Source organism: Podarcis filfolensis (assembly GCF_964270895.1).
Source record: "Podarcis filfolensis genome assembly, chromosome: 14".
Lineage (NCBI taxonomy): Eukaryota > Metazoa > Chordata > Lepidosauria > Squamata > Lacertidae > Podarcis > Podarcis filfolensis.
Genome location: NC_139616.1, coordinates 4743318 through 4757024, shown reverse-complemented (window position 1 = coordinate 4757024; position 13707 = coordinate 4743318).

The window sequence follows — 13707 nt, the reverse complement described above, 5'->3', positions numbered from 1 at the left end:
GTCCATTCCGGGTCACCCAACCACTGCCACAGTGTCCTTTCTCTTGGCAGATCAAGATGAGCAGGTAACAGCAAAGGTTGCAGGGTTTTTAGCTGGGGCAATCAGAATAAGATCCACTATTTGTGTTTTATATAATCTGTGTTTTATATAATCGCCTTTTTATTTCTGTTCTGTGTATATTGCAATGTGCTTTTGTTGCTATGGCCTATGACTGAGGCAAATAAAGTTTCATTCATTCAATGGTCTCCTAAGTAAGTTATGAATTTTTCCCATTCTTTTTTAAAGTCATTATCTTCTTGATTCCTGAGTCTCCCAGTCAGTTTTGCCATTTCAGCATATTCCAGCAGTTTAACTTGCCATTCTTCCTTGGTCGGTACTATTTGTTCTTTCCATCTTTGGGCTAGTAGCATCCTTGTAGCTGTTGTCACATACATAAATAATCTTTTCTGGTCTTTTGGGATATCGGAACCTTTAATTCCTAATAGAAATGCTTCTTGTTTTTTAACAAATGTTATTTTAAACATTTTTTTAAATTCATTATATATCAATTCCCAAAAAGACTTTGTTATCTTACATGACCACTACATATGATAAAAGGTACTCTCCCTTTCTTTGCACTTCTAACAAATATTGGTGCTTGTTCTATACATTTTGGATAACTTAGTAGGAGTCAGATACCACCGGTACATCATTTTCATATAATTTTGTTTCAGCATACAACATGCTGTAAAGAGCACCCAAAATATTCAAGACAGACAGAAGAATGTTGCATTCCCTTTAAAAACCACACACCAGCCATTTAGTTGGCTGAGTTGCACCTATATACAAACTTAGTCACTTTTCCTCTATCCTAAACAAAACTGTTGCCAAAATACTCTTACAGACGGTGCTATTTTTGTAGCCATGTGTTCCTTGTAAACCACGGGGGCTGCCAGCATGGACTGTGTTGGTTCAATTCTTTGTTTAGCCAACTCATCAGTCAGCTCTTCCCTGTATTGTGTTTGAAACATTTGACACTGCTGGTGCTAAAGCAGGCCAGTTACAACCCCATCCTCAAATCCTCAGTCAGGCCCTGGCTGAGGCACCCAGGGGTTTGGAAGGGCCTCCCTGGTCCAACCCAGCCATGCCACCATTCACAGCCTTCCCCACCAAGTTCCCGGGTGTTTCCAGTAATGGTGCCTCTTTTGAACATGAGCCCGCTCAGCTTGCATTCATCCTACCGTGTGGTTTTTTTTGGAGGGATGGGTTGGCACCATTCTGAGGACTCCTTGAATCTACAGTCCTTTCTCACATCTTTGTGGGAACATCTAAGGGCTGCTTAAGCCCACCTAAAGAGGGAGTGGGGTGGGAGAATGCCTGCATGCCTGTGTCTGCATTGCTGCTCCTCTCTCTGGATCCAGGGGTGCCTGATAAAGTTGGCAGCACTTTCCAGATGGAAACACAGAATCATACAGCACTGGAAGGGACATTTAGTCCAAGCCCTTCCTCAGTGAAGGATCTGCAAAGTAGAAAGGCAACTACAGCATCTCTGGCCTAGCTTCCCTTTAATTACCTCAAGTGAAGTAATTATCTCCACCTCCCAAGGCAGTCAGGCAACTTAGTGTTGGACAACTCTTGCCATTAGGACATTTCTCCTAAAGCTCAGCCATGCAGAGACTTGTGAGATGGGGGGTGGAGAGAAAAATGAAGAGAGGCTGCAAAGAGAAGAGAGTGTTAGGTGTCACTAGCATGATGGGGTGCAGAAAGATCTGTGGGGTGGGGAAAGGGGGCTAGCTGGAGATCAGAATAAAGAGAACACTAATGGAGGTGCTAGCTGGAGCATCAAGAAGGCTGATCGCCAAAGAATTGATGCTTTTAAATTATGGTGCTGGAGGAGACTCTTGAGAGTCCCATGGACTGCAAGAAGATCAAACGTATCCATTCTTAAGGAAATCAGCCCTGAGTGCTCACTGGAAGGACAGATCGTGAAGCTGAGGCTCCAATACTTTGGCCACCTCATGAGAAGAGAAGACTCCCTGGAAAAGACCCTGATGTTGGGAAAGATGGAGGGCACAAGGAGAAGGGGATGAGAGAGAACGAGATGGTTGGACAGTGTTCTCGAAGCTACAAACACAAGCCTGACCAAACTGCAGGAGGCAGTGGAAGACAGGAGTGCCTGGCGTGCTCTGGTCCATGGGGTCACGAAGAGTCGGACATGACTAAACGACTAAACAACAACAATGGAGGTGCTTCCCTGTGGTTAACCTTGCAAACCAGACTCCTCAGCTTTGCTGTAGTCATCAATAAACATTTGCTGGGCCACAATACCTTTGCCAGAAGACCAGGCACTATTCCATGACAGTACAACAGATCAGAAACCACATTGTGCTTTGGAGTTCCATGTGACAACAGCCCAATTGATTATGGGAGCAGCTGGACTATATCCACCTTACATGAATCAAATGCTAGCGAGACATTCCTCCAATGGAGTTGAAACCACTCAGTTCTCCAAGTCAAGACACGTTCTAAAAAAGAATCTGTCTCAGCTCGATTTTCACAGAACACCTGTGCCAAAACCATATATCCTAAACCTGCATCTCTCCTCCAGCGCTTCATGGATGCAAATAGGGATGCCCTTGTTTACACCCCATTGCCATGTCACGATTTGCAGCCGGGCTCTTCCCTTCTCCTCCACTGTCTGCTGCATGCTGTGTGTTCCTCCTTTACTGATTCCAAAGGGAAGTGGGTGCTTGTTTTCTGCATTGAAGAAAAAGTGAACTGTCTAATTGGTTGCTGAATCTTCAATGCTGGCAACAGGACAGCAACCCCCACAGTACCTGAGGGAGAATGGCACACACAGCTCTGTCTCCCAACACCTCACTGCTGCTCCTTGCACCCCAGCAGCCATCTTACTCTGTATAAAGTAAGAGCTGGCTCTTATAAAATGCTAGCACACTTCCTTACGTTATACTTGTGCAGCTGTACTGAGTGAAATATACAAGCGCACATTCACCTTACGCTGACGTGCTAAACACCAGGGTTCAACCCAGGGTATGGAACTGAACCCTAAAGAATTACAGTGCTAGCCCCTGACATCATGATGATGATGATGATGCATTGTGAAATGTAAAAATAGGGAGAAATAGGGATGGTGATATACCAGGATCAGAGGCAGCTACAGACTTTTAAAGAACAGTAAAAGTGGGCTCAGTAAAACAATATCAGATAAACAGAATGGCCACAATCCAGTACTATTGAACACACATAAGCTTATTCAAATGAATGAATTTGAGTGTCCTTAAACTGATTTAAGGACACTCAAACCCATTCATTTGAATAAGCGGAACTGTGGCCAGTTAGAGCAATTTATTTTACTTGCAGTGACTATGAAGAATGTGTCTTTCCTGTTCACAGAGCTCTGTTTCTTGAAATAATGTCCATTTGTGCTCATGAGCAAACCAGCCATATTGGGAGTCTTCCTGGCCACCTCCCATGCCTCAGCACAGTCAGGTGCCAGAATCCCTTCCTTTGAGAGTTCCAGCCGACCCACACAGCAAGACTTTCATCGAAGCCCATTTTTAACCAAGCAACACTTTAGTAATAACAGTTGCCAGAAGCCCCAAACCTTAAATGAATAACTTGGTCTACCTTTCAGCATCCACCCATATTTTGCTCCCTGCTATAAAAAGGCAAAGGTGCCTTGGCTGTGGGATTAGGTTTCCCTTGCTGTTTGTTTTTGAAAAGCCGTGGAAATGTCAAATGAAAGCCACATTAAGTTTTGGGTCACCATTTGTAAAGCATCTAGTCATTCATGCAGCCCCTTTGCTCAGAATCAAAAGCTTTTTGCTTTGGCCTTTTCAGTCCGAAGACTTGGTAAGCAGGAAGACATACTGAATATAGATTTTAGCACCCAGAAGTTCACCTCACTGCCTTGACCTTATTGTTATTAAAAATAAAATTTAAAATTCGTAACAGACCCACCAGTTGTTGCAGGAACCCAAGCAAGGGAATGTTGTGGTCCCACCAAGTCTCAATGTTGCATCCACATGCTCAGTTCTGTTGTGGGAGAAACATACTGAATGGCACTGAGTAGAGGCACCACTGTCTACCTTCTCAATCTATTCACCTCCCAGTCTCTAGAAGTCATAGCTCCCTCCACCAAGTCTAAGGAAAGTCTGATGACCAGGAGGGAAGCTGGACACCAACTTCCCAAATGTGTTACGTGCACTCCCCCAAACTACCTGCCTTTCCTGTGCTTGGCTGTGTCCAGTAACCTGCTGCTCAAAGCCACCTGGCCTGAATTATTAGCACCAGATGCAGACTGTCATGCAAAAGAATTGGGAGAGGGTTCTATTGTGGTCCTCCTGTCTAAAATGGGGCCCTACGTGGCTCACATAGTCATTTGTGCAAGTCTTACCACTGAGTATAGAAACATATTATACTAGAACTCTCTTAAATCCACAGTCCACTCCATTTATCCCATCCTTTCGGACAGGGACAGACCTTTTGGCCCAAAACTAGAAACCATGTTGACCACACCCCCATCTCTGAAGAATTCGCACATCCCCAGGACCCGACATTTGACAAAATCATTACAGCACTTCCTAGCGACCCTAACTTGATACACAGAACCCCTGTGATTGGAGAAGGGTGCTAACTTTCCCCTCTGCACACAGCTGAGCTTCCTGGGTGTACATAGATGCACTATGTCCTAGTTGGCGAATCACCAGCTGAATCCTCAAAGAGCCTTTGAGAGAAAGGAACCGTTTCTTAGGTCTAAGAAAGAAGACCCTCAGTCTATGCTTAAGCCAGTTGGGAAGAGTTGGCACTCCAGGATACCAATAATGCAATCTCTCTCTTGGTTCTTCCTAAAACACGGAGCCAAAATGTACAAACACAGTTTTCTTCCCACCTAATTCACTACAGTCCAGGCCAACCTGCCGACACTACCTGCATTCAAGTGGCTGGTTAGAAATGAGCCTGGCCCGGGCACTATGTTAACAGGAAGCTCAACCCAATCCAAACTCCTCCTGACCCACCACCTGCCTTTTGTCTTATCCCAAGAACAAAAAACTCAGCAGACACCAACAATAAGGGGTCCTGCATGCAAACACAGAGGGTTTTTCTGCACTGAGCAGCCCCTCCCTCCCTCCTTGCTAAAACGGGACTCTAGCTCCTGTGACTGAACAGGAGCTTCACAATGTGGTGGGTTTTCAAGGCTAAAATGCCCTTAAGAAGAGCAGCAATCAACCTAGAGATGTAGCCTATGGTCGCCTAGCAAAAAACCTTGGGGGCTCATCAACACTACTCTTTGTCCTAGGATTATTTTTTTCTGCTTGCATTGTGATATCACAGCATGGTTCTGAGAGGCTTTTATTTTGTCTTACCACTTTCCCTGGGAAAACCCATAGTTTACTACTGAATCAGAACAAAACATTAATCTGCAGAAAACCTGATTGACATTTGTTCTGGGTCAGCAGGTTTTCCCAGGGAAAGTGGCAGGACAAGTCCACTTACCCTAAACGGTCAGGCTGCATTGTGGCCTGACCACGAGCCTATGGCAGGCAGAGCTGGGTCCAGGGATTCCCCAGGGGGTGGGCTCAAACAGCCAATGGGCCTTACTTGGACTCGTCCCCTGGGGAACAAACTGAGGTGAGCCCAGCATTCCTACTCAGTTTTTCTGCTGGATCTCCCACCATTCCTCCCCTATTTCATATGCTTTTCTTTCATCCTAAGACCTCGCTATAGACATTATTGGCCGTTGTATTCAGAGCCAGGCAGGAATTTTTCCATTTGGCAAATTGGCACTGGCCATTGCTTTTCACCTACCTCATAGCAATCATCACAACTCTTTGTGAGGTTAGGAACTGGGTAAGCCTTAGTTGTGGCTGGAGCCTGGAGGGGAGGTTGTAGCCTCCGCCTGCCCCTCCTTGGTTGTTGTTTTTTACAAAAATATTTTTATTAAAGTTTTATTGGTTTACAAAGGTATGCGCAATGCCTCTTTTTTCAAGTTACATTTTCCATAGGTCAGTTTCATTTATTGAGACATTAGGGTTACCTTGGTTAAGGGTATCCCATTAAAGGGATCCGTGAGGAGTTGCGTTTGTCCAACGCCCAGATGGGGGTTAGGGCCATAGAACTCCTCCAGCGGGGACCCCTTAGGGGGTGCCTCTATTTGATGTAAGTCTTAGGGGCCCCCATGTTGTGGTTTCCCCTTAGATACACTCGCAGCAGACAGGCTAGAGTTGATTAAATGGCTTCGCCTATGCCAAACTGTTCACATCTGTATCCAATAAAGTTGTGACCTATTTGAACCCAAAACCTATATTCTGCTGTCTTGTATGGTTCTTCCATCATACAGGGAGTGAGGGCCTTGGCACACAAAAAGAAAAACTTTGGGGACTCATGCCTAGAAATCATGGGACAAACAAGTGTGGATGAGCCCTGTGCCCCTCAGCATCCCCATTGACACTGGTAAGAGAAAACATGTCACAACAACAGCAAAAAAAGAGCTGAAGCAATAGAAGCAGCTTTGTTATTACAGAAGAGGCTATTTATGGAGGGATCCAGCTTCAGGGCGAGGGATAGCCAGGCACAGTGTGTGAGAAATCCAAGCCGGACCTCTCCTTTCTCTCTTACCTCACTTGCTCCCTTTTTAACTAGACGGCCGGCCTTTCCAGCGCACGCAGACAGAGCAAATATAGTGATTTCACCAGTGCATCCCTATGATTTGTGTTCCATATAAAGCCCACCTTGAGCATCAGATATTCAGCTGCAAGCAACTGCCATGTCTAGGAGTGCCTGCATGGCTGGGGAGATCAGGGTGGATGGAGGGGGCAGGGTGGCTGGTTGCAATTGTCATAAGCAATGACAGCTCAAAGTACTGGTGCTGAAAGTCTCTAAGTGCGGGGAACAGAATACCTGAACGACCACCAGCCTGCCTCTGTGCTGAGATCATCATCATCAGAGGGGCAACTTGGGTGGGGGCCCTCTTGGTGGTAGCCCCATTTATGGAATGCTTTTCCCAAGCAGAGCTGCCTGATGCTTGCTTTGCTTTCCAGTTCCAGGCTGTCCACCGTCCACCCCACTTGAGCTTTTTAACTGAGATTACTTTATTGCTTCCCGTTTTGTACTTTTTATTTTCCTTATGATCCAACCTGCTGAATGACAACTTCCATCATCCCTGGCCATGCTGGCTGGGGCTGCTGGGAAGTGGAGTCCAGTAATACAAGGCCACAGATCTAGACCAGCTTCCAACCATGGCCAGGACTGCTTATCTTGCTACTGGTTAGGCAGGTGGCTGGCCACACGGAGAACCTTATCCAGGTCAGGGCTGTCCCATGGAGCGGGTGGCGATGGGCATCATTGGCCTCCCTGCTGCTTGGATTCCTTTGAGGTTGGACGCATGTAGATTTATATACAGTGGTACCTCGGGTTAAGAACTTAATTCGTTCTAGAGGTTCGTTCTTAACCTGAAACTGTTCTTAACCTGAAGCACCACTTTAGCTAATGGGGCCTCCTGCAGTCGCCGTGCTGCCGCCACATGATTTCTGTTCTCATCCGGAGGCAAAGTTCTTAACCCGAGGTACTATTGTTGGGTTAGCGGAGTCTGTAACCTGAAGCGTATGTAACCCGAGGTACCACTGTACCACCCTTCACCACAAGATCTCAGGGCGGCTCACAATACTGTAGATGCTTAATTCAGTCCCGCTCTCTTGTCTGCTATTAGCTTGCTGGTGTTTCCCTCTCGCGTTTCTCTTTTAAAAGTTACTGAATGTTTTATTGTCCATTCATAGGCGCCGCTGCTCCAGCACCCACACCATTCCCTGGCAAGGGGCAGCGCGGCACCCACATTTTTGCGCCGGGGCCGCGCACGCCCGACGTCAGCCCCCCCCCCGCGGCGGAGCTTGCGCCCCCGCGACGCTGCTCCTCTCGGCTTCCCGGGCCAGACCTGAGCCAGGAGCGGAGCTGCGACTGCGCCCAAGGGAGCGCCTCTCCGCCTCTCCTCTCGAGCGGAGCCGAGGCCGGGCGGGAAGGAGTTGGCTGCTCCCGGGGCCGGAGAAGGGGCAGCGACGCAGCTTCCCTTCCCCCCCCCCCCCGGGCCAGACCTGACCCGAGAGCCAGGCTCCGGGGAGGGAGACTTAAACGCAGGCATCACGCGCCCGGTCCCCGGACTAAGCTGGGCGGCCTTTGTCCAGGGCCGGAATTAGCTTTGATGAGGCCCTGAGCCCTGAAGGTAATGGCGCCCTTTCTATGTCCAGCTGTCCTCTGTCCACAACAAATGGTCGCAGTGTTTTGTGTTGAGTATATGCTATATGGTAATGGATGGACCTAACAGGTCTCTCAAGCCATTTGCACATGTTTCCAAGCAACCAGTCTATGCTTCATTCAGTCCAGTACTCTTGTCTGCTATTAGACAAGCAGAATGTAGGCACCCTATATATAGAAATGAGCAAACCAGTGATATTTTAGGAGCAGGCTAGCAGGCGGGGCCCATGACTTACATCATAGGAGCCTACATGACACAAAACACTGTTGGTGTATGTAGGCTTTATTTTATTTGTTTTTTATCTTATATTTTGGACATTACATCCAGGTGTTTTTTTCTTTAATTTTTTTAGGGGCCCCCAAGTGTGTGGTGCCCGAAGATATAGCTTGTTTAGCTTAAGTGTAAATCCGGCACTGCCTATGCCCATGGATTGTTTCGTTTTCAGCCAATGCAAGGAGACGAGGGAGAGTACAGACTTTACAATAAACAACCATGCAACCAAAGGGTCGTCAAGTGGGAGTTTGACCAATTTGATCAATGGGGAACGAGCCACATGAAGGTCCCCTCAGCAAACCCAGCTACCTCTGGGAGCTTCAGGAGAGCAGGGTGTGATGGATGGCTCTTGAGATGGCCTGCTAGGTGTGGCAGCAGCGGGGAGGGGGGCGCTTTCTGCTGATAGCGTCTAGGACAAGTGTCTTTGTGTCCAGAAGAAATGTTGTAAAATGATATATAGGGAAGCCTTACATACCACAGTTGTGGAGAGAAAAGGACTTTCATTGCAGTGTGGGATCTTATGACCCTTGCAATAACACAATTGCATGTTCTGAATCTACAAACAAACCTTTGTCCCAATAAGTTGACAGATAAACCAGTTCAACAAACATCCCTTCTCTAAAGACATGGTGCAGGGAGCTGATTGTTCTGGGAATCCGGATGTGTCCCTCTGATGGAAGCCTGAAGACATGGTTTGGAACTTCATATTGTGTTCCCACAGACAGCTTTGGAGACTGAAACAAGCCTTTTGGTCCCCTGTGGTCAGGTTTGAAAATGAATGGCATTCCAGAGTCAAATGGCACAGATCACGGTTTGACAAATGAATAATTTGAGAATGAATAACGTCAAGCTTAAAGAAATGCAAAATGTGGCTCCCAAGTGATTGTGGTATTCAGCTAAGTTTTACTTAGCATTAATTATGCACTTAAGTTACTGAACATGACTGTTTTATTGATTGATTGATTGATTGATTGATTGATTGATTGTATTTCTATACCACTCTTCATCTGAGGATCACAGGGTGGTTTAAAATATAAAACCAAAAAAGTAAGAAACAAAATAGTAAGAAGCAAAAACAACACCCCCACCCTTTAAAAGGCGATAAGGTAATATGTCTACTCTGAATCAAACTTCGTTGCAACCCTTTAAAAGGTGTTTCTGGCATGTGGTTCTGTATACATGGCTGTAAATTTTAATTGATTGATCAGACAGATTGAGAAGCCAAACTTTGATCAACTAAAAAGGTGTGATTAATGAACCAGGCAGTAGATTAGAAAAAAATGTTTTGATACAATAAATAACATGGTATAAAACTGATATCAGTGCATACTGATGTCTGCAAAGGGTAGAGCTCTTAATGAAAACCAAAATTCTACCTGTGGAGCTGTGGCAAGCAAAAACGTGGAACCTGAGGAGATGATGCTGTGCTTTCTTCCCCCCGATGAACCAAGTGTTTTACGAGAGCCTAACACCTTCTGTCCTGACCTAGCTGAACTGTGTGGCTTTGGGCATGTGACTGTTCCAAGGATCTGGAACCAACTTGCTAATCCTCAGGACTGCCACACCTTGACTTGCCTGAGCCTCTTATGTGTGATGTATTTCTGACGTTTGCAAAAGGGAATGACCACCTCCATGCCAAAATGCAAACCTTTAAAAAGAGTTGTTTTTTCTTTGTTCGGGATTCTTCACCTTCTGACAGGGGAGGGGGGGAGAACTCTGTTGCAACAGACAATAAAAGATCAGCTTTGCTTTCACCGGATTTCTGCCTCAGTTCATTAATCTCTGACCGGTAACAAATTTGGGGAGTTGGGCCATCAGAAGTCACCCCCCTATTTTCTGGTAACACTAATAACTGAACACGCCCAGAATTCACATGGCTGTAGTATGTTGTTGCTTTGAAACCTATTATGTTGTCAGATTACAGACAGATGCAATTCAAGGGGCTAGTCCCCATTCTGTTGCCAGTTTTGCTGGAATCTTGTCTGTCTGATACCCACCCAGTCCCCTGCTACCCAGGGATTTTCCCAAGCTGGTTCATGGTTTTTTTCTTCAGTCTGAGGCTATTGGATTGAAGTGTCAGGAAGAGAAAGGTGTGAGTTGTGGCAGAAGGGACAAAAGGTCCTCAGGAAGTTTTTCTGAAAGTGGTCATAGAAAGGTTTCCTGCAAGCGGTTGTAGAAAGTTTCCAGAAAGTGATTGTAAGTAGAAAGACAATGGTTAAAATATGTAGCTCAGGACTCTCTCATTGTAAATAGGCTGGTTCATTTGGGGTTAAAGTAGCCCTGTTTTCAGGCATTTACTGCCTGATTTATTGCTCGCTTGCTGTGCTGTTTGCTCAAACTTCACCCTTGTGGAAAGGTCCTTTGGTGTCATCTTTAGGACTGCGGGAAGGGAGGATTGTGTTCTGTTTGCCTACAATGTGCTTAGCCTGTTTGGTGGATTAGATGGGCAGGAAACTTCCTGAAAGTGAATAAACTGTAATTTGTTTGATGTTAGTCCTGAGCAAAATATGAGTTAATATGGCTATGGTGTAGTGCAGTGGTTTTCAACCATTGTGCCGTGGCACCCTGGGGTGCCTTGAATGTTGGTCAGGAGTGCCATGGGCAACACTGGCCTCTGTCCCTCTTTCCTTCCCTCCCTCTTCTGATGCCCTCTTGTGTCTCTGCCTCCCAAAGGCTTGCACAGCTGTTTGTGCAGCAGCCCTGGTTACAAGCTCCCCAGGTGAAGGATGCCTCTGGGTCTGGCCAGGGGGTGCTTCCCAGGCCCCTGTGGGGCAGTGTGAGGAGGCACCTCTCTTTGGGGGCAGCTCAGAGACCAGGGGCGCCAGCAGCAGCTGCCCAGAGGACTCCAGAGGAGAGAGGAGCGGAGGCTGAGGGAGCACTCCACAAGGGAGAGTGTTTGAAAAAGGGAGAGAGGCTGCCATCTTGACACGCAGGGGGTGACATAACTGGGCTCCTGAGACCCAAATGGGTGCCGCAGAAAGAATGTAGTTGGTAAAGGGAGTCGTGGACTCAAAAATCTTGAATGCCTCTGGTGTAGTGGATATTCGGGAACTGCTGTTCATATTGTAATTTGTATTGTAAACATGATAACAAGGTTTCAGGGACAAGTTTTGTGCCTTCCTGCGAGGGGCAGCGCAGGAATGTTTCAGCTCTCTAATGGAGAGACAGCTGCCTACCAGCAACTTTTAACTTAAACTGTAAAATTGTAAAAATTGTCTTTCTCAGTCTGGGATCTTGTTTAAGATTCCCTAGGGCAACTGGGGGCTCTGAGCCCCTCTTTAAGACTGTGCATTTTTAATCGTCTGTTATGCATTGTCTCAAGTGGTGGTGGGGGGAATGTTCCTGGTCCTTAATTGTAAATCGACTGGTTGTTTTTTGGGGGGATCTGGATTAGCCTTGCTTAGGCTCTCAGTGCTTCCTGAGCATAAAAGCTTTAGGACTGTCAGGGGAAACAGTGCACTTATAATGTGTATATTGTGCAATGCATTTGTTTATAATGCATTTATCCAGCTGAAGGGTCAGTGTTTTTATTCCACCCTCCATTGTAGGGTAACAGCCTCCCATAGAAATGCATTACAGAATTCTGAAATAAAATAATCATATATACAGTTCAGGGGCTACCACAGCTACTGCTCCCCATAAATGTTAAGCAACTCAACATCTTTATCAACGACTTGGATGATGGATTCAAGGGCATCCTGATCAAATTTGCAGATGACACCAAACTGGGAGGGGTGGCTAACACCCCGGAGGAAAGGATCACACTTCAAAACGACCTTGACAGATTAGAGAACTGGGCCAAAACAAACAAGATGAATTTTAACAGGGAGAAATGTAAAGTATTGCACTTGGGCAAAAAAAATGAGAGGCATAAATGCAAGATGGGTGACACCTGGCTTGAGAGCAGTACACGTGAAAAGGATCTAGGAGTCTTGGTTGACCACAAACTTGACATGAGCCAACAGTGTGACGCGGCAGCTAAAAAAGCCAATGCAATTCTGGGCTGCATCAATAGGAGTATAGCATCTAGATCAAGGGAAGTAATAGTGCCACTGTATTCTGCTCTGGTCAGACCTCACCTGGAGTACTGTGTCCAGTTCTGGGCACCACAGTTCAAGAAGGACACTGACAAACTGGAACGTGTCCAGAGGAGGGTAACCAAAATGGTCAAAGGCCTGGAAACGATGCCTTATGAGGAACGGCTAAGGGAGCTGGGCATGTTTAGCCTGGAGAAGAGGAGGTTAAGGGGTGATATGACAGCCATGTTCAAATATATAAAAGGATGTCACATAGAGGAGGGAGAAAGGTTGTTTTCTGCTGCTCCAGAGAAGCGGACACGGAGCAATGGATCCAAACTACAAGAAAGAAGATTCCACCTAAACATTAGGAAGAACTTCCTGACAGTAAGAGCTGTTCGACACTGGAATTTGCTGCCAAGGAGTGTGGTGGAGTCTCCTTCTTTGGAGGTCTTTAAGCAGAGGCTTGACAACCATATGTCAGGAGTGCTCTGATGGTGTTTCCTGCTTGGCTGGGGATTGAACTCGATGGCCCTTGTGGTCTCTTCCAACTCCATGATTCTGTGATTCTATTCTATGATTCTAACTCTTGATTTGAGATGGGACTACTTTAAACCTGTAGCCCTACACATTTGATTTGGAGGAAGTTCCATTTAGAACAATTGGACCTAATTGTGAGTAGGAGTATATAGGACTGCAGTTTAAGAGAGAGAGATACAGACACTGTTATGAACCCACCTTTGAGGATTATGATAAAAAAGTCAGTTGTAAACATTTAAAAGAACAAAAGAACAAATAAAAGCACCCCTCCTGCTGCAAAATGATCTCTGTCTGAAAACTAGGCTGGAGAGGAAAGATTAGAAGAGAGGCTGGGGTGAAAAAGTCAGAGAGCAAGACATGGTTAGATCAAACATAATCAGATGAAAATCCTCATCATTAACAGGCTTAGCCTATGATCAACTCCAATTATGGCAAACTACACTGAGAGGTGGGGAGGGACTTGGGTGGCCCAGCGCCAGGAGTGCGTCAGTTTAGTAGAAGGAAACTGTCCAAGCACACTGGCTGTGCCACATGCAAGAATACACAACCCAGTCAGATGGACAGGGTATAAATATTATTGGCATTAGTATTATTAGTATTATTGAAAATAGAGGTTCTTGCACCTGTGGC